At 47.4% G+C, this 25499-nt stretch overlaps 1 long non-coding RNA gene across 1 annotated transcript in view; it reads left to right on the plus strand.

Annotated features, from left to right (window-relative positions):
* LOC122895379 overlaps positions 1-25499 on the plus strand; it is a 217710-nt gene that overhangs the window by 122349 nt on the left and 69862 nt on the right. The window lies entirely within an intron of this gene.

Below are 25499 nucleotides of genomic sequence, written 5' to 3' on the forward strand. Positions count from 1 at the left end.
GGCAGCTCAGATCAAGACAGGGGGACCAATTCGGGACTTCCCAGGGTGAAGTGGGCTTAAAGAGGTCAGCTACATGGGGAGCAGAGATATGTGTGGTTGTGTGTGGGTGTCCCGCCATGTGGGGGAAAATAGCAATAAGCAACAGGTGGTAGTGGCCCAGGGGTTAGTGGGTGATCACCGTGACGCACCTGGATCTGGAGGGATGACATTGCTCTGAAAGCAAACTGAGGCATGGGCCCGATCAGGAAAAGGTGAGGGACATGATCATAGGGCACTTCTACCTGGGTACCCAGAGCTCAATCCCGGAGCCCCTGTTTGGCTCCAATCAGCATCTGATTGGACACAAAGGGAAATTTTAGAGAAAATGGGGGACTCGGAGTAAAGCTGATCGAGCCTAGTTAGCATCCATGGTCCAGAGGGAGGTTGGCGGCCCAGCACAGATAGAGACTTTGGGTCCATGATGTTGTCGAAGGAACCAGGTCCTCCTACCTCATTGGTTCAAGCTTGTTCAACATCTCCGTGTCTGTACGGCACAGCCTAGTAAGACAGAGGGGAGGGCAGGCAATCAGCTTTTGGCAAACACGACAGACGTTTCAGACATCACTTTGTTCACATCCAAAGGCAAGAATTTAGCCACGGGGTCACATCCCACTGAGAGGGAGGAAAGGCAATGTGCATAGTAGCCGAGTGCGGCCACAGACTGGGTCTACCAGTAGCCAAGGCTGGGACTGTGTGTTTGGGGTGCAAGTTCATCTGTGAGATCAACGCCTCTAGAAAGGAGTAGGAAGCAGGATCAGGCAGGGAGAAGTCAGGCTGTGATGTCGCCACTAAGCTGATGGAAAATTCTGGAAAGAATCACCCATCAGAGTTGACCCATGATGGGCTGAACTGACGGACCTTCAAACTGCTACCTCCCTCCATCACTAGATGCAGGGCTACCCCCAGGAAAGGCTGTGAAACCCTTGATGCCCGCCCCCCACAACTGGGCACGAAGCCCCCTCTTCATGAAGGGATCTGGGCAGGACGTCGCAGTGTCTACCCACATGTACCGTAAAGAAAGTTCGGGGAGCATGGATATTGGTGGATGATGAGCAATGTTTGGTGGGAGTGTGTGGAGGGAATTCTTTTGTTGAACCCTACTGGTTCAACAAAAGGGAACAAGGATATAGGACCCTTAATCTTGTAGACTTTTCGGTTTCCTGAGAGAGATAGAAATAAGGAAGGAAACAAAAAAAAATTAAGATTATTTCCAATCATGGAAAACCCTCTGAAGATATCCCAACAGAACAATGGGGCATTCAGAGAAGGCTTCTCCGAGGAGGTGACGTTTGCGCTGATGGAATGATGACAGAGAACAGCATCACAGGCAGAGGGAACAGCATGTGCAAAATGTAGGAACAAACTTGACTCTTTCAAGGAACAGAAAGAAGCTCCTGGGTCTTGGAGTTATTTCATCAGAAAGGAGATATAAACCTGTCAAACAGGTTGGCAAAAGTCAGATCAGGTATTATTTAGATAAAGAGTTTGGAATTCATTCTAAGTGTGATTGAAGCCATTCTAAGTATTAAAACAAAGGGGGTGACTTAACTATTTCAATCGAAATTCTAATAAATTTGCTATATTTCCTCGGAACTAACTCTTTAAACCTATTTAACTCTCAGATCAATTTTTTATATAATATCATAACCTGATTCCAATTTTTGTTCTATTTTCATTTTACTAAAATTATTTTCATATGGATCAGTTTCATAGAAAAGATTTCACTCTTATTATTGTTCCAAACTCTGGCTCTGACAAGAATGACACAGAAACTGAGACCTGGCCAGACTGTCCCTTTATCCACAAGCAGAAGATTTATCTTCATGCCCAAAGCAGCACCCCATAAAAATAGTTCTTCATTCCCCACTATGCCCTGACCCCATTTCTCCTTGAAATTCTTTGTGCTTTTTCCTTGATCATTTTTGGTTTCTTCTCAAGTTTTATGTAAGCCAAGCTTATGCCCGTCCGTCCGTCCGTCTGTCCTTCCTTCCTTCCTTCCTTCCAAAATAAAGCCAATTCAAAATAGCTTAATAAAGTGCCTTTGTTTATAATGAACTTCAGATATGACACGGAAGCAGAAACTCGACATGTCACGCGGGTTCGGTATTACCCTTTATTCCTCCAAGATCTGCTTTATTCTGTCTTGACCAGTGACTTGATGGTCAAAGTCTCCTTCCCATGTTGTGGCTGTAGCCCTCCACAGGTGTACATTCTACCTCTCAGCCACTGTGGAGTTTTAAAAAAATATCTTTCCGTAATTTTCCACAGACATCCCAGGACTGATTCTACTTTGGGGGTCATATGGCTGTACCCACATTAATTATTTAGCCAAAAGAATAGAAGGCTCTGGTTGGCTTGTTCACTCTTTGAGGCAAGGGGAGCTGTCAAACCTTTCTTGTACCGTAGGAGTTCAAAATAAAGAAGTGATTTCCCCTTGAAGATAAAGCAAGCTAGGAGTAACAGAATAAAAGGGAACAAGTGTTGGGCAGTGATGGCCACCGTTCCCAGGCCCATGACGTTGTTTCTATTTGCAGCTCTATATTTTCTCTCCAGAATGCCACTTCCTCAACTGTGGCTTGCTTGTGGCTTTTGGGTCACTCCTGTTCCTGGGGCTGTCCTTCTGCTCCTCACCCAGCACAGCGTGGTCTTTGTTCTCGGGCTCTAATGGGGGGACCGCACCTCGGGATTGATCCGAGACCCAGAAATAAGACTCAGATGGGCCAAACCTATAGACGGAGCTGACTGCCAAAACAGCCACCTCCAAGTCCCCAGTTGGAGGGACGGTTTCTCTCCCTGCAACCCCTGTGGCGTCGGGTTGCTGAGCCAATGCTTAATTCAAAGGCTAGAATCCATTAACAGCCAAAGCAAGGAACAGAAAAGAAAATCCCCTCATTAAATCTATGTTCAGTGGGGTGTGTGCATAATTCATCCCCAAACCATCAAATATAAATGTCCCAGTGTCAGGGGAGTGGAACCGGCACCATGAAAAGCCGGAGCCCACTTGGAAGGAGATGTTGGAAAGAGACAAGCTTTGCAAGGACCTTCTCAGGGTGGTAATGAGATCTGGCACCAGAGTGTTTCCAACAAGGATGCTCAATGAGGACATGCTCGGCAATGGCGCTCCCCTGCCGGCCTCTCTGTGGGCACCTGCATGTTTATAAACTCAGCTCCGGACTCCCCCTGCGCTGGCGCGGGGCTGCCAGAGCTTCTAAAGGACACGGAGTGAAGGTTCCCGGGGCTGTGGATTAGACTGGTAAATTGAGTGCTGAGAAGCTGGGCTCCTGCTGTCCCAGCTGTGCTCGGCTGCAGAAAACACTGTTTCCAGCCTGCGGCTTCAACTCTACCTAGCTCCAGGGCTGCAAATGGCCATCGTGGGAAGTGCTGTTAGGAACCCCTTTGTCCATTGAGCCCCTGGTGCACAGATTAAGTGTCTGGTGGGCTCAGGGGTGGTTCTCCTACCACATGAAAGCTTTAACTGTCTGCCTCACCGAGATTATATATGTATCTGCTTTGAGCAACAGCACCCATAGTCTGGTTCTTGCTAGTCCTTTCCCAGAGAGCTGGCCTCTTGCTCCCATGGCCAGATGGTAGTGATAACTCATAACCCTTCCCCTTCTTCCTCCTCAACACCATCACAGCTGTTAGACATTCGTCACACGCTGAGTGCTGTGTTGAAACCACACCCTCATTGAAACATGCAAATCCTCCCAACTTCAGGCCTTTTGGACCAGCTTTCTAGAATGTTCTTAGCCAGCTCTTCAGAAAGTATCCTCTACCTAGCCTTCAGCTAAGTACCATCTCCATAGATCATTCTTTGATTCCCGTTCACGGTGCCTAGCGCTCAACCACATGGTCAAGTTCATCTCTCTGTGTAGTTGTTCCTATCTGCCCCTTGACGCTAGAGCGTAAGCAGCTGGGGTAGGAGGCAGGAATCCCTTCTGTCTTGTTCTGTGTGGTATGGTCATGGCCCAGAAGAACACTCTGAACAGAATCAGTGCTCAAAACCCATTTGTGGACTGAACGAACAACCCTTTGATGTAGGTGATATCACAATCCCCATTTTACTTACGAGGAAAGTGTGGCCCAGGCGGCAGGTACAATTAATTAATTTTCCCTCGGGTTATGGGACGCTGAATTGAGTGATGGGTACTTCTCTTCACTGGGGACCTGCTCCAGAGGTGAAGCCCCAAACCACGATGCTACCGAAACACGTCTTTGCATTCCTTCTCAGTGTCAACTCTATCTTGGATCAAGGTCAAGTTCACAAAAACCTATTGGACTGTGGCTTAGACAGTAGGTCACGGGAGGTCAGCTATCTCTGAGCAGATTTCCCTCTCTCTGTTTTCTCATCCCCCATTCCACCCATGGCCAGATCATGCCGTTGGTTCCTTCATGATCTTGTCTTTTTAAATTCTTGAGAGCAGGGATGCCTGTGTAGCTCAGTCCGTTAAACATCTGACTCTTGGGCACCTGGGTGGCTCAGTGGGTTAAGCCGCTGCCTTCAGCTCAGGTCATGATCTCAGGGTTCTGGGATCGAGTCCCGCATCGGGCTCTCTGCTCAGAAGGGAGCCTGCTTCTCTCTCTCTCTCTCTCTCTGCCTGCCTCTCTGTCTACTTGTGATTTCTCTCTGTCAAATAAATAAATAAAATCTTTAAAAAAAAAAATCTGACTCTTGATTTTGGCTCAGGTCATGTTCTCAGGGTCATGAGATCAAGTCCCGTGCTGGGCTCTGACACTCAGCGGGGAGTCTCTCTCTCTCTCTGCCTCTGCCCGTCCCCTCCTGTCTCTCTCAAAATGAATAAATAAAGTCTTTAAAAAAAAATACTCAAGAGCATCTATGATAGATGAGTCCCTGGCCTGGTGTACCTTCTTGTCTGAGTATGTAAATGGCACCAGAGTCCCTGGCAGGGAGGAAAAGCTATGGGATAGCCAGTTTTCTGGGGGCTGACAAGAAGGAGAGATGTGATTGTGTTGGGAAGGAAGGGGGCACTGTGTCTGTGTCCCTGTCACCTTCCTAGTTCTCAGCACTGGTTCGGTTCTCCAAAATATCAGGAAAATCAAATCGAATGATCCCAATCCAAACTCACTCCAACTCTTTTCCTCCTCCCTCACTACGGGGGTGAGGATTTCAGGCTGTCAGAGATGTGGTATTTGTTCACACTGTTGTTGTGAGTCAGAAGATCAGGGTAAGAGACAGTAAATTTCTCTTTGGTGCCTCAGGTGTAGTATAATTAGTCAATTCCATTAGAGGTTCAAGGGAGCTCATGTGAGTCTCCCTCTAATTTACAGTGTCGTTCTGTGAGAAAGCCCATTCCATCTCAGAGCGCTGGCCTGCCGACAAGCCCCAGGGACTGGAATGATCCAGCAGGTCTGTCTCCTAGGATTTAAGGAAGAGACACTCAGAGATCACTTAGCTTGTTGTAAATGGATTTTAAGAATATACGGGATCATAAAGTGCAAGAGGAATTCATCCATCAGCCGGGCAGTCACACGACTCCCCAGCCTCCCTGGTTCTCGGAGGCTCGGATGTTCCTAAGGAGCCAGGATGACTGCCAAACCCTGCGAAGGATCTCAGGGAGTGCCTTCAGAGCCCACACCTGCTTCCTGAGCTCCCTGCATTGACACGTCATAAGGGAGGACGTGATTGGGTTGAGCTGGTGTCATTTAGTGTGGACCTCTGCCCTGGGCTGAGTCTACCTGGATTGTCTGAGGCTGCTGGGCTCTGCCCCAGATGCGTGACGTGAGGTCAGACACTGTGTTTCTCAAGGTCACTGTGAGGCTCAATGAGTAGCCCCTGTGAATATATTCATTTATGCTCATAAAAGCCATGTCTTCACTTGTCTGAGAACATCCTTGGACTGGATCTAGCCCCTGTCCACCCGTTCACCTGCAGCCCTGCCCTCCTGCACCCTCTATCCCCATCAAGATGATCCCCATGTCTTGACTATGCCATGCTGGGTCCCATTGCCATAAAACTGTGCCCAATACTCCTGCTACCTTGACCATGAGTCATTCTTACCCACGATTCCACACCCACCCTCCCCTTCCGCAGGAGCAATTCTGTGTCTTCTGGGGGGGCTCTCCTTAAACAGTGCTCCCTTCAGAGTCAACCCTGACTCTCCTAGACCATTTTAGATGGCCCTGCTGTGGCTCATTCAAGTCTCTTATACCAGTTTAATGCCTATCCAGCTAGCTGTTCATTCTTCCCTCTCCCTACAGTCCTCTTCCTCTTGGAATTAGGATGGCTAGATTTACCAAGTTTTTTAAAAATGAAGAAGACCAGTTACATTTAAATTTCACAAACAATGAGTCTTTTTTACGTATACATTTACTGATTAACAAAGCAACAATTTGTCGCTTACCTGAAATGCAAATTTAACTGGGAATTCTATATTTTTTCTGACAACCCTACCTGAAATGCTTATTCCTCTTCCGAGGAGCTGATCATCAGCGGGAGACGGAACTCCTCCTATGCCTGAAGGCTTCCGGCTGAAAGTCTTAGTCACAACTATGAAAACCCGCTTTTTCCCATTACTCTGTTGTTCACCACAAAGCCAGAGATGAGGTATTGCCACCTACTGAAATCTTTGCAATCCAACAGATAGAACGCCAGCTCCTCCTCCAGGGTCCAGCCACTCAGACTTCCAGAATGCTCTTCTGGGGCCAGGTGGGATCCAGGTTTATGCAGAATGACCTCTATCCTAGCCCTTGTCTCGGCTACCTCTGTCCATGGCCAAGCTGCCCTATTGACGTTTCCCAGACATCAAACCTGCACAGGAAGACTAGGCTAAGATTAACTGCGGTAGCTAGCGCCCTGGGGACCCCAAACCACCACGTCCCCTGGGACTGGACACTGGTTTTACAACTTATATCTCCAAGGCGATTTTTTTTCCAATTTATTTATTTTCAGAAAAACAGTATTCATTATTTTTTCACCACACCCAGTGCTCCATGCAAGCCGTGCCCTCTATAATACCCACCACCTGGTACCCCAACCTCCCACCCCCCGCCACTTCAAACCCCTCAGATTGTTTTTCAGAATCTATAGTCTCTCATGGTTCACCTCCACTTCCAATTTACCCAAAAGCACATACCCTCCCCAATGTCCATAACCCTACCCCTCTTCTCCCAACCCCCCTCCCCCCAGCAACCCACAGTTTGTTTCGGGAGATTAAGAGTCACTTATGGTTTTTCTCCCTCCCTATCCCATCTTGTTTCATGGATTCTTCTCCTACCCACTTAAGCTCCCATGTTGCATCACCACTTCCTCATATCAGGGAGATCATATGATAGTTGTCTTTCTCCGCTTGACTTATTTCGCTAAGCATGATACGCTCTAGTTCCATCCATGTTGTCGCAAATGGCAAGATTTCGTTTCTTTTGATGGCTGCATAGTATTCCATTGTGTATATATACCACATCTTCTTGATCCATTCATCTGTTGATGGACATCTAGGTTCTTTCCATAGTTTGGCTATTGTGGACATTGCTGCTATAAACATTCGGGTGCACGTGCCCCTTTGGATCACTACATTTGTATCTTTAGGGTAAATACCCAGTAGTGCAATTGCTGGGTCATAGGGCAGTTCTATTTTCAACATTTTGAGGAACCTCCATGCTGTTTTCCAGAGTGGTTGCACCAGCTTGCATTCCCACCAACAGTGTAGGAGGGTTCCCCTTTCTCCGCATCCTCGCCAGATCAAAAGCTTTTGCACAGCAAAGGAAACAGTTAACAAAATCAAAAGACAACTGACAGAATGGGAGAAGATATTTGCAAACGACATATCAGATAAAGGACTAGTGTCCAAAATCTATAAAGAACTTAACAAACTCAACACCCAAAGAACAAATAATCCAATCAAGAAATGGACAGAAGGACATGAACAGACGTTTCTGCAAAGAAGACATCCAGATGGCCAACAGACACATGAAAAAGTGCTCCATATCACTCGGCATCAGGGAAATACAAATCAAAACCACAATGAGATATCACCTCACACCAGTCAGAATGGCTAAAATCAACAAGTCAGGAAATGACAGATCCAAGGCGATTTTTATCTCAGGAGCTCCGTTGCCTTTTTCTGCTACCTGGTGTTGATGAGGAATACCTTGACAGATTTAACTAAATTCAAATTTCAGGAGGAGTGATTGGGTTTTCGCAACCCATTCCTAACTAAACGCCAGATTATTCTTCAGATCTCTCCCTTTCTCAGCAGGCTGAAGCTTGCATAACCAGAGTTCTTTAAAAATTCTGTGTTAGTGGATCCCACTACCGATATTTGTTAAACCAATAAGTAGGGGGGAGAAGATACAGATCTCCAACATGTCCTCTGTGAGGCAAGAGGCTAAGGGCTTTGCATTTTTATCTCACGGAGTCTCACAATGGACTATCGGATTGGGACAAAATTACATTTTTAGAAGAGGAAACTGGGGGGCTCAGAGGTTGAGTAGAACATCTAAGTTCACACCACCAGCTTGAGATTTGGGATCTTTTACAAAGTATGGTAGGAAAGGTGCATTTCCCCCACACCAATGATTTTGGATTTGGCTATGTGACTTGTGCCCAAGGAGATATTCAGATATGATACAAAGAAAGCCCAGAGGATGCCCATGTGTTTTGGCCCAGCTCTCCTGTTCCGGTAACATACCATTTACACGGTGAAGATTCTTTTTTGACCAAACTCTACTGGGCCTCCCCTGAACTTCTCAGTTTAGGCTTCAACTTTTGGATACCTGGGTTCCTGTCTGGATTGTTCAACCTTAGCCGAAATCCCTCCTCTTCCTTGTCTGACCACCGTGGGTATCTAGCTAGTCCTTCTCCCACCAGCTCCCAGTGACATCTGATCACCCTGGCCTGCCTTTGCCAGGAATCCTGCTAGGCTGGCTTAGCCAGAATCCACACCAAAATAACACTTACCTTTACTGTTTTCTCTTAGTACTTTTCCATCCACTGACCCCTACCCTGCCCCTCAGCTATAAATCCCTTTTTCCTTGATGTATTTGGGGTAGAACCCGATTTATCTCCACCGCTGTCAGACCCCACCACAATGGCATCCCCTTGAAGAAAGTCAGCTTGCCATCTTCAACAAGGACGTGGATGTTTTTTTTATTTGACACATGCCTCTGGGGGCTGCTGGTACAAGGAGGGCAGAATTCATGGACCAGGCTGAGCATCACCCTAGCTGACTTGCAGCTTGAAGCTGAACCCAGTCTAGGTAGACTATGCAATTGACATGCAGAGCAGGAAGCTACTGAGATTTTGAGATTCTTTTCTAAGCAGCAGAAGATGATGGTTGTAGCTAGGTGGTCACATTTCCCAGATTTCAACCCATAAGATTCGAATGCGTGAGTTTATGCCCCCTGCCCTCACCCCTGGAGTGTGGCAAGCCTCCACCTGTCTGCAGGCTCTGCATATCAGAGGAGCCAGAAACTTAAAGAGGGAATGAGGACCTCTAGGCAAGTTTTAAAGCACAGCTTTGGAACAGGAAACAAGGTTGTCAATATTTATTTTCCTGAAAAAATTAAAAGTCTGTCTCCTCCTCCTCTTCTTCCTCCTCCTCCCTCATCTTCTTCCTCCTCGTCCTCTTCTTCACTATTCTGTTTTCCCACTTTGATTCATTTCTATTAAGCTACATTCAAGTGAACTAATTACTTCATCTGCTACATCCATTCCACTGGTCAGCAGGTTCTAAGATTTATTCATCTCTGACATCATGGTTTTCTTTTTCATTTCATCCTTGTATAGCTTCCATCTCTGCCCAAATCTCTTATCTGTTTATTCATGTTGTGCTTCTTGTAGATGCTCTAATACACTCATTTTAGTTTTAAGGTCCCTATCTGATCATGACAATACCTGCACCATCTCTGAGTCTGGTTTTGTTGACTGTTTTATCTTTTGATAGGGGACCCTTTTTTTCCTTGTTTTTTTTTTTTAACCTGTCTTTTAATTTTTTTTTTTTATTGAAAGCTGAATACTGTGTGTAAAAGAACAAAGAAGACTTAAGTGAATTGTTTTACTGTCTGGAAATGGCATGCCTCTTCCTCCATGAGGTCTTTTGTATTGGGTGTAGAATCCATCTCATCTAGGGGAACTAGGTTTAATTTTATCATTGCCATTACTGCTGTGATTCACTATGGGGTAACACAACTTTCCAGTTCCTTTAGGAGTCACTGCCTCATGCTTATTTTGAGGCCTAGAGTTCTGAAGGGTTTTCCTCAGTATCCCTCTTGCACTCTGAGCAGGCCCTCCAAACCTGCCCCAAAGAAGGAGTCTTGCCCTACATCCAGAAGTTGACTTTTTTTTGCTCATACAAGACTAATGAGAGGACATGGAGTTTCTCACATCTGCTATAGCCTTTGCCTTAAGGAGATCAGTGCACCTGCTCTTTGGGGACGGGTCTTTCTAGGCATTCCTACCCATCCCCCTATGACAAATAGTCTTTGCCAGGTCAGGTCTAGAGCCCAGGCAGGTTTCCTGCCCTCCCACCCTGTATCCCCTGGCAGGTGAACTGTGCGTTCTATGGAGCAGGATTTCTGCCACTGTACCAGCAGCAGATGGTTTGTGTCTAGTGTTTATGCAGTATGGAGGGGGATAGATTTTGTTATCCTTCTCCCAGTGGCATTTGACATTTTCCCAGGGGCACGGCAGAACCAGGTGGCTGGCAGGTTTTGCTATATCTTTCCCAAAGACACCCAACTTTGGTCTTGTGTCCAAAGGATCCTCAGGACTGGGACCTGGGTTGGTTCTTGCCTCTTGTGTGGTGGAAGTTAGCTTTTTCTTTGTATCAGTGGAAAGTGTATGGTAAGATGGGGTCCGTGTCTGTCTCAAATAGCAGATGATCACCATCTTGGACCCACTGAGGGCCTGAGGCATAGAGGGATTCCTCAAGTTCCACCCTCAGACCTTGGAAGACTGTAGGCTTGAGATACTGAGGGGGTCCTAGTGAGTAATCATTGGAGGTCTCTGGAACAAATCCCATCAGTGGATATAGGATTCCTTCAGGGTTAGGGAGTGACCAAGGATTCTAAATTGTTGTGCTCTCCCTGACTTGGTCCTTAAGAAACTTCAAGATTTTTATTGTTTTATTCTTACTCTCTTATGAATATGACTACTCCTTTCTGCTGCACTTTGCCAAAGATGTGACAATTTATGGCTTCTATCTCCCCTCAGAGGAGCCTGTTGGCCTTTGGATTATTTTTTTTATATTTTTCTTATAATCTTAGCTCTTTGTTGGGCTCCAAGAAAAAAAAAAAAAAGAAATACGTAGATTATCTGGCTTTTTCTTGTTGTTAGCATAAGAGAGACATTCCCTTGGAGCTTTTATAATCTTAGGGAACTACAGACCCATTCTTAATATTCTCTCAAGCTCATACAAATGTGACAGCACCTTCTTTGGCTGGGGGGGGTTATTCTCATTGGATCTTTGATACAGCATTTGTTTTTCCCCTTCAATTTGTTTCCAAACTATTGACATTGTTGAGTGTGTGTAAGAGACTTTCCTGAAGGTCTAAGGAGAAGGTAGAAGTTACTTTGCAGAAAGACAAATCACCGAAAACTTAGTATCATCAAACCTTAATCTAAAGTGTACCGTCGTTACTTGACAATGTCCAAGGGTTTATATAACTGCCATTTTTCAATATCAAATTAAGAATTCTGCCATGTTTGTTTAGCATCTCGCTATAAACACCACCTGCAGACTCTCCTAGTTCCTTGCTCTCTCATATTCTGTATCTTTTCATTTTTTAAATTTTATTTTATTTTTTTTAAAAGATTGTATTTATTTATTTGTCAGAGAGAGAGAGCAAGGGGAGTGGCAGGCAGAGGCAGAAGGATAAGCAGGCTCCCCCCTGAGCAGGGAGCCCAATGCAGGGTTCCATCCCAGGACCTCAGGGTCATGACCTGAGCCAAAGGCTGATGCCTAACCAACTGAGCCACCCAGGTGTCATAAGGATCCTTTTATTGTCTATGAAGATTTATTTATTTTTATATTTGAGGTTGGGGAGGGAGAGAGAGAGAGAGTCCCAAGCAGACTCTGCGTTGAGCATGGAGCCTGACGCCGGGCTCCATTTTACTATCCCAAGATCACAACCTGAGCCTAAACCAAGAGTCAGATGCTTAACCAACTGCGCCATCCGGGCACCCCAGAATCCCCTTGTTTTAACAGTGGTGCCTGGGTCATGAATCTTGGGATGCAAGCATCACAGCTTGGTCAGTCTTTGATCAGAGTAGGAGTTTACTGGTGGCTCAGGAATTGAGTACATTCAAGTATGGAACAGCGGGATACAGAATTTCAGTGTTAACACCTCTTTCTGATTCATGGATCTGCTTTCTTCTCTACTGGCTGTGTTCTCAGGCGGGCTCTCTCTCAGTGCAGGCAGAGAGCCACTTGTCACTTTAGACTCAGATGCTCCCCGACACGGGTTTCCTGGGAAGAGGGATACCTTCATTACTCCTAGCTCAGGCGATGTCTCGGGTTGCACACCTTACAAGCTCAGGGCTCAGTCACCTGCCCATTGCCAGAACCAGTGTAAAGGTCCAGCACTGCTGAGATCACAGGCATGGAGACTGGGTTAGTTTCCCGGAAGGGAGACATTTAGAGAAGGCGCAACAAGTTTCTGATATTATTGCAATCAATGCTCTTCTCTAGGATGCAGCCCGGAGAAAGCAGTCATTACTCACCAACCATTACGAACAGCTTTAGAAATTATTAATTACTTTAGTGCTTTACTTAACCTGGCTTTCTGGATGGAGGGGCACATCAAAACTCGGGTCCGTTCATGGGGCTATAGCACACACGGGAATGTCGTTCTGTTGGCGGCGTCTGAGGCTGAGGCTGAGGCTGTGACCTTGGGCATAGGGTATTTGCTGATCCTACGCTCCTCTCCTGGCTGCCCAGTCTGGACTGTTGTCCACCGTCACCTGCGTGGGCACACAATTTACTCCTGTCTTGGGCGACCTCTGAGACGATGCTTTGGGAGGAAATCCTTCACAGCCCCCAGCTGGTGTCTGAACTCTGATTAGGAGCTGATGACCTCAATTTCACAAGCCTTGGATGGGACCAAACAAATGCTCCTTATTCAGCACAACCAGCCGTTGAGACAGGAAGGGCTGGCTGGGGGCTGGTAGCCTTGGAAAGGGGAAGCAGTAAAGGAACAGTGTTTAGGGGCTTGGAAACTCGGTCTTAAGAGATTCGCAAGTCAAAAAGTGGTCTTCTGAAGCCTTTAGACAGGGTGGCCACTCATGGTTCAACTCCATGAGGTGGCCGTGGCCTCTGCAGTTGTACAACATGGGGCTACTGCCTTTAGAGACCCCCATGTTTTCCCCAGTATTATCATGGGGCAAGAGACTTACTATATGCTTCCCATGAGGAATATGTGAGAAATCAAGGTCAAAAGCAGAGGTCCGGGGGGGTGAGATCCCTCAAAGTCAGAATATATGAGGAGCTGGACATTTTTGCCCTGGAGAGGAGAGATGTGTAGGGAACCAGTTCGGAGTTCAGACAGTGGAAAGATCATTCCAGAAGGGAGGCGTGATAGGTTCTGAATGATACCAGGGGCTGGAAATAGGAACACAGCAGTGTGAGAAGCCTGAGTCAGATTTTGGTTCAAAAGTATATTTAATTATACAAGGGACCCAGAGGGTACTCTTGGGGGATGGACAGCCTGTTACATGTTCTCCCCAGCCTGTAGGCCTTTGCAGAAGATCTTCCCCCTCAGGAAGCCCTTTTAGTCCCTGACCCAACTCTCTGTGTCAATCCCTTCACTTGTTTTTACTCTATTTTACAAACTCATTTGAGGAATTATTTCCTGTGGGAAATTTCCCCCAAACATCTGTCTCCCGCTCCCTACTCAGATGTGAGCACCTCGTTGTCTGTGCCATTTCTAGTCCCCTGTGATTCCTGTGTCGTCACTGCTACCTTTAACATCGCCATCATTACCATCTTCAGAAAAATGTATTATTCTTCCTAGGCTCATTACAATTATTATTATATTTGATAATGTTGCATGTTATAATTATGACTGTTATTTTTTTTAGATTCTATTAATTTATTTGGGAGAGAGCGAGGGAGAGTGGGGTGAAGGGCAGAGAGAGAAGCAGACTCCCCGCTGAGCAGGGAACCCAATGTGGGACTTGATCCTGGGCCTCCAGGACCATAAACTGAGCCAAAGGCAGACACTTAACCCACTGAACCACCCAGGCGCCCCAATTATGACAATACTTAGTATTAAATACTACAATGATGAGACCCTTCACATGCCCATCACTGGGACCCAAGACTTTGCGAGCCTGTAAGGTGAGTATTGTCTCGGGTCCCCCCACCCCCCTCTGCCCCTGAAGGTGGGAGCTGAGAGGTGGAAATGTGGATTCACTTGCCCACAAACACCTCGTGAGCTGGTGGGGAAGCCCAGAAGTGAACTCGGGTCTTTTGTTCTGTGACCCTCTGTTCTCAGGCTGTCCCTTCCTGTCTCTGCTACCACATGCGTCACAGGGGTCAAGGCCAGAGGAGGAGTCTGTACACCTTAGCCAGTGTTTGCTGCTGGCTGAATGTGCCGCATGACCAAGAAAGAGGCTTCACGTGCCCATTGTTCAAGGGCACAAAGCATTAAGAAGAGGGGGCATGAGGGGCGCCTGGCTCAGGGGGTTAAAGCCTCTGCCTTCGGCTCAGGTCATGATCTCAGGGTCCTGGGATCGAGTCCTGCATCGGACTCTCTGCTCAGTGGGGAGCCTGCTGCCTCCTTTCTCTCTGCCTGCCTCTCTGCCTACTTGTGATTTCTGTCTGTCAAATGAATAAATAAAATCTAAAAAAAGAAAAAAGAAGAGGGAGAATGAGATGATCCCGAAACTCAGGATAAAGGGCTCAGGTCCTAATGAGCTTCCAATGACTATCCCATCTCAGAGGACATGCCAGTGACCAGATGACACAGGACAGAGACAATGGCCTGGGCCTCTGTGAGCTTCTGGAAACTCAGTCACTTTCCTCCGCTTGTCTCTCTGTTGCTCTTGGCTTGAACCGGCACCGGAATAAGAGATCATAGAAAACCAGGGAGGAGAGAAAAGGCCTCAGACCATGACCTTCAGGATGGGAAGGTGTGATCGAGGAATGGAGCGGGGAGAAGGCTGGCCGGAAGGGGCAGGAAGGCTGTGCGCTGGAAACTCAGGGCTCTAGGCAGGCTTGGGTAGTGGTGGGAAAGAGCCCAGCTGTAGGAGTCTGACAGGTCACAGCTTAAACTTGGGCCCCACCACATCAAGCACAATTCTGCTGCTGCCCTGAACTCGAATGTCCTCATCCTTAACATGGACTCACAATACCTCGGCTTGCAGAATGCCAGAAGAAGGTTAAATGAGTTAATATCATAGGACCCTTTGCTCAGTACAGGGCAGATGGTAAGCTGTTTTAGTCATGAGGACCAGAGGCTGGGCCTCCTGCTGGCTTGAAACTTCTGGTTAGGAAGAGGGCACCCCTACAAGGCATAGGAAGAGGCAGGGTGCAGAGAGGCCATAATACAGACTCTCAGTTCTAAGAGGTGGGGTAGAGGAAAGGGACTCAGATAGGAGGGGTAATGACAGAATGACCGTGACCTTGAGTAGGAGGATCACCAGCCTTACCCTCCAGATGGCCATCCCAGGTCCAGACAGAAGCCAGAAACCAGGTTGAGACACCCCTACTCCAGGCCACTTGTCAAGGTCAAATACTTGAAGGATATTGTCAAGAAGCTAGCAACAGAACTGATCTGGGAGAAGATATATCCAGAAAGGAAGGTTGAGGTCTTGAGTGTCAAATCTGAACTTTGAGGGGAAAGAGGAGAGTCCTGGGATGGCGGAGGACAGGGGAAGGGTGTCCGGCCTGGGGTTAATGATGAACTGTGCGGAACCCCAGCTGTGCTAGCTCGCTAGCTGAATGACCTTGGGCAAGTTACTTAACCTCTCTGGGCTTTGGCATCGTCATCAATAAAATGGGATTGAAGGCAATAACACAACATAAGATTTAGGGCCGTGTGAAGATGCAAGGAGTGGATAAGCATTTAAGTGTCTGGAACAGAGTCTGTGGTCAGTGTCCGCTCCTGCCGTTATTTGATGAACTCTAGCTCTAGAGTTTTTAGGGTAGTATTGAAGGGTGTTCATCCCTGCTCCCCAGGGCAGGAAAGCAGGAGGGATGGGGAGCAGGAGTCCTACCTGAGAGCCAGGTAGAGATAGGGGGTTGCCTGGAATGTTTGGTAGGTAAGAAAGGTGGTGAGAAGCCAGGCAGAGCTATGAAAAGGGGGATCCCCATCTGTACTATACCCTGAATCTTGGGGAACAATCCTGTAGAATTCAAATGTCCTTCAACACACATAAAATCTCCAGAATTGTGCATTGATCTTACTTATTTCAGAAATATCCCACGTGGGTCTACAGCATGTCAGGCCCTATGCTCCAGGGACAAATGGCCAGGACAAACAACCCTACCTCATGGGACGTGTGGTCTAATTGGAGGGGAGGGGGAATCTTGGCCCTGAGTAGGTGTGGATGAGGTTTGGGATGTCTGGAGAACAGAGTATGAAACAAGTGAAGGAAATGTCATGTGCAAAGGGCCTGTGGTATGAAGGAGCACATTAAGCAGGTGAGGGTACTAGAGCTAGAAGAAGAGGAACTAGTTTCTGGGCTCCAAAAGAGTAGGTACCATGATATTGAGTTACTGATGAGATAAAGGAGGCCAGAGGTTACATGAATGTCAAGGTCAGTCATCAAATAAATGGCAAGGCTGGACTTCAAACTGTGGTATCCTGAAACCCTTGCTCTTGATCACCACGCCTTGGACCTGCCCAGGTGTTCCAGGGTAAGTAGGCACTGCCACCCTCCCTAGGTTGGCACAAGGCATGGGTGTCCCCCAGCTGTGCACCTATTATCTCTCCTGCCTGGGGAGGATATTTGGGTGGGAGACTGGGCAGCCATGGGAGATCTCTGCTTGATGGGTCCTTGCCGGAGCCTTTTACCTCCGTCTTGGAAATGCAATATTGAAAATCAATGGGGAGAAAGCATCTGAAAGGGGAACTGAATCAAATATCCCAATACAGAGGAGTTAATCATCCAAAATTAACCTTATAACGTGTAGTATCAAACTGATCTATAAAGAAAAATCAATGAGAGTGAATCAAACCCCCAAGCCTCGCGTCCCACCCCGGCTGCGGCTGTGACCAGAGTGTGGCAATTGGGCTCTATTACCTGGAAACTATCCCTCAGCAGTTGATATATTTAGCCACGGGCTTTCAATGGATAGTTTTCATATACATTTCTCCTCCTTGCATTTGCTTAACTGCCATTCTTAGAGTCTTAAATAAGATGCACTTAGCTGAAAATTGTCCTTCACCGAGGAGACACGCTGTTCCCACTGAGAGAGATAATCCAGCATTGTATATTTTCGTGCTCGGCATCAGGACGCGGCTCCTTCTCCGTTCCAAAGCAGCCCAGAGCAATTTGTGGGGCCAGGACGGTGCCCCTGACGAGGCAGAGTAAAGGCTGAACAGAGGGGGACCTCTAGAGGCAGATCTAGGAAGGTATTTGGCCAAGCCAGACTCAGGGATCTGGGGCACATTGGCCACGTGGTCTGGCCCAATGAGGGAGGATGTCGGGGTGGCTGGGGCAGGGGCTGGGCAGCTGGACCACCATCTCTCCAAACGCTCCCGGCTATTTTTTTCAATCAGCACAAAGGGAGTGATTTGGGTGGGGGTGATTCATGGTCTGTCCTTTGCCGTAGAGAGGAACCCCATGAGAGCGGAAGCCTTGTTTGTTGTGTTTGCCACGCAATTTCTAGCATCCAGGAGGACACCTAGCACATCACAGGCATCCCCTCTCTCTCTGTCTGTGTAGATGAACTGAAGAGCAGAATCATTTCAGCCAAGTCCAGCACCTGCTTTCAAGCGACATCTCCTCCAGAACCAGTGGTGGGGAGCTGGAGTGGATAGGAGCAGTGTCCTGTGGGGACACAGCTCAGAATGGATGGCACGGGAATTTCAACTCGGGCCTGGGGTGCCTGTCACGCTCCAAGCCACAGCCCTATCGCACCCTTTTAGAGCAAGTTTGCGGAGGGAGGGCTGTCGGGGAGGCAGAGGTGGGTGCAATGTTGAGTGAGGGGGGACATCGGCAAGACGGCGGCCGTGGCAGCGCCAAGCTCCGGCCTGCAGCGGGGACCTCAGAGACCCCGCGGACGGCTTCAGAGCCAGCCTCGGCGGGACTCTTGTGAACTGTCCAAAGTTGAGAGCCACCCGGTGAACGCCGACTGCAGAGAACGTCAGTTTACAAAGGATAGGGACATTGAGGGCATTTTTTATCTGCTCACGACCCACCCCCTGAGAAATGAGCACACCTGACCCTACAAAGGTACAGGTAGCATCGTCACATACCAGCACCCTAACATTCAAAGTGGGAGCAGAGGATGGGCCTTCTTCCTTCAGTTTCTCTTTCTTGAGGACCTTGATGGTTACCTTTGCCCCCCACCTCCAGGGAGGCTCAATTTCTCTTACGTTTTGCAGATCTAAGCATCCGCAGGGACGCTTCCCCACAAAGCAGCTGGGATCATGCCAAAGGACATCTCAGGGACACTGTGTTTACTGTCACCTTACCAATGGGTAAACTGAGTCTCAGAAGTTCGGTGACATTTCCATGGTCCCACAGCTACTAAGTGTGGAACTCAGGATTGAAACACAGGTCTGAGTCCAGAACCCGTGTTCTTTCCCACAATGTTTAGTGGCTCCCTTACAAACATCGAGAATCCGTGCTTTGTGCAAGTATATTGTGTCTGCATATAAATTGAGCATTTTCCAAGAAAATTGAAGCCTGCTTAACATGAGAACATTTATTTATGGAGTCAAGAGTGAGACCGTGAGTGTTTCCAAGAGCAGCATTTCTTGCTTCCCTGCGTTCATCCTTTGTTCTCTCTGTGATAATAAAAAAATGATTAAACGTTTAGAGAAGAAAAAAAAAGTTTTCAAAAAATTCCTGCAAAAGTCTGATTTTTGTCCAAACAACAGCAACATTGGGAATTCTTGCCTTGTAGACATGCAGGGTGGCTACCTTGGGACTGGACAGACCTGGGCTCCACAACCAGCTCCCACATTTCTGACTCAGACCAAGTTTCTGAAACTTCGGGGCCTGGACGTGCTCATCCCATTCATTCACTCATTCATTCATTCACCAAACACAGACTGGTCCCAGCCTTCTCTGCGAACTTCAGTGCCCGCCCCCCTCCCCGTAGGCTCCAGGGGCTGCATGTGGCTGTGGAGCACAGGGAAGGAGGCGGAGCATGGATGGATTCTGATGCAGACCCTCCCCCTTCCCTTTCTTAACCGCGTTCTCTCACCCACCTAGAGCAAGTGGGGACGCTCCGGGTTGGCCCTGGAATGTGGTAGATATAAATGCGCCATCTCTGGGTCAGACTCCCTGGGTCCACATCCGGGCTCCGCCACCTGTGGGCTCCCTGGGCCAGTTAGATAGCTTTCCTGGGCTTCATTTCTTAGTCTGTAAAACGAGGGTGCTGATAATAACATTTTCTATCTCATAGAGGTGTTTTTGGGAAAAATGAGTTAATTCATGTAAACCACTTAGCTGGTCTGAGGAGAGTTGACTCTTTGTCAGGCCCCGATGTTTCTTTATATCATATATCATACGATATATCATATATCTGTATATATACATATCTTTATATCATATATATTTTTATATCATATATATTATATATGTATTTATGTGTGTGTGTACACACACACATAATATTTCCCCATTTTACATAGAAGGAAGCTAAATCCCAAAGTGATGAAATCCAGGCCTGTGGGTACCAGGTAGAGGTAAAGAATTTATCCAGGGGCGCCTGGATGGCTCAGTGGTTAAGCCTCTGTCTTTGGCTCAGGTCATGATCCCTGGGTCCTGGAATCGAGCCCCACATCGGGCTCCCTCCCCAGCGGGGAGCCTGCTTCTCCCTCTCCCCCTGCCTCTCCCCCTGCTTGTGCTCTCTCTCTCTCAAATAAATAAATAAAATCTTAAAAAACAACGACAACAAAGAGAACTTACCCAACGTCACAGAACTGATAGGTTCAGATCCCCGTGTGTCTGCATCTGAACCCCAGTCCCTCCCCCACAGCTAAGAGCTCTGCTGAGAAAGGAAAGGACTGAGTTTTCTATGATGCCTGGTGGGAATCGTCACTCGCCTTCCGAGTGTTCCCTCCCTCGGGCAACCCCATCAAGGAGCATGTCCCTGAACAGCATCCGTGTCCCAGTTTGCAGAATTCAGTCTGCTTCCTGTCGTGCCCGTCTTCAGTTTGCCGGTATCTCGCTGAGCCTTCAGGGGACAGGTCTTGACCGGTGTCCCTATCTTCAGGTTCTCACTCTTCATTCATCAACCTTAGCTCTTTCCAAGTAAACTTCAAAGCTGCAATTATGACCCGTCTCCCCCCGCATAACGCCCTTCTCTGCTTTGCCATCACCTCTGTCAGATCCCTTCAAGGTCTGTCCTCGAAGACATGTCTGGGAATCTGACCTTGATCTCCATATCCAAGAATCTCTCTTCCCATACCTACCCAAGGGCTCAATTCACTAGCTATCAACCGGGCTCTGGGATCTCTGACTCTTACACTCTCAAACGGGCCACCCCTATTGCCTTGAACAGATATTTCAATCCTCTACCTTCATCCAATCCACTTCTTAAAATTCTAAGTGCTTAGCTGATGGTTCACCTCCTCCAGGATGTCTTCCCTGATTACACGGGTGTAAATCCTCTGCCTTTGCACTCCATCATGCTCTGTGCCACCTCAGTCCATTTGCTTATGCCCCCTGTGATGGTCTGAAACATGTTTTTAGCAAATATTCCCTCGCTTCCTTTCCTGCCATGTGTGGGTTTGCTGCATGGATGCTGACATACTTTGGGCAGTGGGGTGCAAGTGGGCTTGAAGCAGGCAGAGGCTTAACTGTGCTTACATGGTTGGGCTTGCATTCTTGTGCTCTTATGATCCACTGGGGGAAGAAAAAGCCCCGGGTAGCTGGTGCCCCTTCATTCTGGCTTGGAAATGAGTGTATAGAGAATAGTCCAGAGCCAAACATAGTGGCTTGGCAGCACACAGTAGGGGTGACCCACTGGGCCCAGCCCTAACCAGCCTGCAAGCATGAGAATAAATACTAGTGGTCATCACCCGGACAGTTCATTAGCCAGCATTCTGTGGCAATAGTTGATGAATATTTATTTCTTACTTGCCTTCTCCCTCTTTGAATCTGTGAACAACCGAAGGGCAGAGAAGATCCCTTATATATAAATCTATGTCCCCTGCATTCAATATATGACTTGGCACATTAAGAATGCTCCATATCTGTTTGAAGGGAAAAAGAAGGCAGGAGGAAAGGAAAGTAGAGGGGCTGGGGTAGAGGGAGAGAAGCCAAGAGGAAGAAAAAGGGAAAAAGAAAAGAAAAGAAAAGAATAATGATCATCTCAGCCAAGCTCAAAAGCCTTTGTAAAAATGACTTTTTATTGGCACCTGAATTTAGTCATTAAGCCCCATGCCAACGAAAGTGCCGGGCAAGATTCAGAAAGGAAGAAAAGAGATGAGAAGTTACCAAAATGACCATCTAGCTATCTGATTTCCTCTCAGAAAGAAGGCAAGTAGGCTACTCGCCAAGCTTCAGGGGTGTCCAGTTCCTACAGAGACAAAGTTACCCCACAGCAATGGCTGGATGTTGACTGATACAATGACATCTTCTGAAGGAGAAGAGGAGGGTGCTGGAGAAGACAAGCCAAGAACTGGGGGACTCACAGCAGCAACCACCATGGACATGGCCTCCTGCTTCCCCCTTACCACTCCATCTCATTTGGGAGGATTCTGGCTTGGAGCGCCATATGCAAAAAGTCAGTGGGCGTTGGTGAATGGAAATTGAGAGTGGATAGGTCGCTGTGTTGGGAGTCAGAATTCCACTTACTGATGATTTGGCATGAACTATCCTCCCTCAGCCTTCCCATTTGTAGAAATAATTTGTACTTTTTATTTTCATCTTTTCTGGCACCTCAGAGAGCACCAGGGAAGTTCAGATTTCGGATCCAAATGTTTTTCTGTTCCCAGAGCTATACTTTCTCCAGGCCAGGAAGATGAAATTTTTTTTAGCCTTCCTTAGGGGTTCCCTAACTAATACCAAGGATCCGATGATAATTGCCCTGTCTTAAGCACTCTTGTCAGGCACTTCACATCCATGATCTCCCGTAATTCCATGCAAGAATGCAGGAGAGCTGGGGAAGAGGAGACAGGAAAAGGGAGAAGTACCAGTATTTCACAGATGAGGAAACTAAGGCTCAGAGAGGTAAGGAACTTGCCTTTGATCATCTAGAGGGGAAGAGACCAAACTAAAATGCAAACTCAGCACTGTGGGAAGCCAGACGTCAGGTCCAATACACTGCGTCAATGACTCCGTCTCTCATCTCTGTCTCTGTTCCGTCCACGAGCAGGAGCTGCTCTGGCCAGGCTGAAGATATCACTCCTCTGACAGGGAGGGCTGCAGCAAAGAGAGTCAGGGAAGTTTAGCATGCTCACTGTCTTCCAAAAATTAGCATGTCAAAAAAAATCTTTCCTTGCCTCTGCTCACTCTGGTCTCCAGGGAAACAGGGTTATAATACGACGCCAGGGGCAGTAGACAAAAGCATCGTGCAGGTGGGTTGCTAAGTGCTCCTTCTGGTTACAGGAGCAGGTGTAGCCCTAGGAATGAGAAGGTGAGGTCTTTAACCTCAGCCCCACTGTGGGACCTGAGCAAGTCCGCCTGGTCTGCCTCAGCCTCACTCTTTGAAAAATGCAAGTGGGTGGGGGAGGGGGTTTGCTTTGCATTTTTTATGGTAGTAAAAAAAAAAAAAAAAAAAACCAAACCAAAAGCAAACAAACCAACCCAGAAACAGCATAAATGCCCAAGAGTAGGAAATGGGTGGCGTTTTGACATACTTATTTCATGGCCGTTCAATCGTGATTAGGTGACATATAGACCTGTTTCATATTTTACTCGGTTTCAGCCACTGTGTTTTAATTTCCCCTCAAATCTACAAGGTTTTCATCAAGTCCATTTTATAGATGAGGTGAAGCAATTAGCCCAGAGTCACGGCCAGGACGTTAAATCAGAATTAAAACTGAGGCTACTCGATTCGGAACTCACTCTGACCACAGTGTAATTACACAGAAACGCCGTCTCATTTTAAACTTTAAAATGCGTGTTATGAAATGGAGTGATTGTCAGTTACTCATTACCAGGTAAATCAGCCACCACCTCAAAATGTAACAGCTTCAAAAAAAAAAAAAAAACCCCATGTTATTTGACGCCGCCGTTGGTGGCATTTCTGTGATTCTGCAAACCAGTCTGGGCTCAGTGGGGTGGTGCTTCTCTGGCTGCTGCTAGTGGTTCTTCTGCGGTCTTTCCTGGAGGCTGGAAAGACTGGGTTCTCTCTCTCCATGTGGGTTCTCCAGTGGCAGGTTTCTCCATTCCTCTTGCATGCTCAGAGCCCAAGAAAGCTAACGTGGGAGCTGCCCAGATTTCTTAAAGTTTGGGCTGGAATTGACACAGCTTCACCTGACCACACTCTGTTGGTTAAAGCAAATCACAGGACTAGCCCAGAGGCAAGGGGAGAAGGCTACACAGGGTATAAATCCCGGAAACATGTTGCACGGGGGTCCGCCAGTGCCATACACCACCACGGTTAAGGGGAGAGAATCCCACTAATGGGAAAGCACGTTTATGGGAGTATCCAAATGGAGATTCGTTCAAACATGAGCAGTGTCTATCTGGGTACAGGGAGAGATGATGAGTAAGACCTTTCTCGTCTTAAATTGGTCTATCGGCATTTTCCAAATTGTCTAGAGTAAATATATACTAGTTTCATGTAAGTAAAATAATCAAGGTTACCTTTTGTTTCCAGGAATAAGAAAATAACTCTCAGTCTCTCTGGTCCAACTAAAAAAAATAGTCAATGCTTATCTAGCCCTACTCTGTGCTTGTACATATGAACTCTTTTTCTCCTCCCAGAAATGATGAGGGGGGGCCCGTTATTATCTCCATTTTACAGATACACACACTGAGGCACAGTAGCAGCCAGAGCTGAGAATCAAGGCCAGGCAGTCTGACTTCAGTGCAAGGCTCAGTGCTTGGGTTTCCTTGGATCCTTCGGATGCAAATTCTGGCATCATGGACTTCTTGTCCTGACACCCTCCCTCTTTGTGTGTATGGTGTGGCTCGCTGATCTGTTCAGGGAAATTAAAACCAGGGACCTCCCCCTTCACTCTAAGAAGTCCCTATAATTGCAGCTGTTCTGACTAAGGGCAGGGAAATAGGGAGCCAGTGCGCAAGAGTGGTAGAAATCTCTGGGCCCTGCCTGAGGGTGTTCCCCACTTCCTGTGAACCATTTAGCTAACACACATGCTGAGAATTCCCCTCCCCATCACAACACACACCCACAAATTTGCATCCATGCATGTGCGGGCAAACGCACGTGGATAGATGATGCATGTATCAGGTTTGCACACCCAGGCACACACACAGCCCCCCAGGGAGGCACACACATGCATGTACATACACGCACACACCTCAAAAGTAAACTCACCTTGCACGCACATGCAGCCATTTATTTGTAGGAGGACAAAGGCGTATATATGCATATGCATGCGTTCCCACTCTGCATTTATGCAAATCATGCACTTACATGCTGTGTGCTCCCACATGTGTGCAAATACAGGCATCTGTACACAGATAGAGACCCCCACACACAGCGATGCAAATTCCTGTCCTCACTCACCTTTCAGATTCCTGAACTCCCGGGGAACCTCACAGAGAGACAGGCTCTGAAATATTCCTTACCTTCATAGGAAAAATAAAAAACCAAAAACCAGAACTATCCATCTATACCTCCAGAGATTATCTTTATAGATGCACTCATTCATTCATTCAGCAAATATCTATTGAATGCTGGCTATGTGCTAGGCTAGTACTGGGTGTTCAGTATTCAATACTGAATAAAACATATGAAAAATTCCTTCCTTCGTGGACCTGACATTCCAGGTTCCCAGACAGAGCCATGTGGAGCCACAGAGACGCATCTGTGCTTTCTGAACACAGTCCCATGGGTGTCAGTGCTGGATAATGGCATCAGAAACTGTGGAAAGCTTGGGACCCTCTCCCATGGCCCCAGTGTCGTTGGTGGACATAGCCCAATCTGCAGGAGATTTGTCCATGTGGCCACGGGGTGTATGTAGCCTAGGAAAGATGACCGTGGTGGATAAAGCTGGGTTGAGACAGAGACCCAGAGTGACAGTGAAATGTGGGTAAATAGAGGCAGGAAGTGAGGAGCAAAGCCCAAACTGCAGAGGTGGGGAGCAGTGAGAACAATGGTCTGTGGTCAACTATGGAAGCAAGAAAGAGGCACTCTTTCCCTTCTCCCTCCTCCTGGGGTGCACTGCTTGCCAGGAAGGTGTCCCTT

The sequence above is a fragment of the Neovison vison genome, chromosome 14, assembly GCF_020171115.1.
Source record: "Neovison vison isolate M4711 chromosome 14, ASM_NN_V1, whole genome shotgun sequence".
Lineage (NCBI taxonomy): Eukaryota > Metazoa > Chordata > Mammalia > Carnivora > Mustelidae > Neogale > Neogale vison.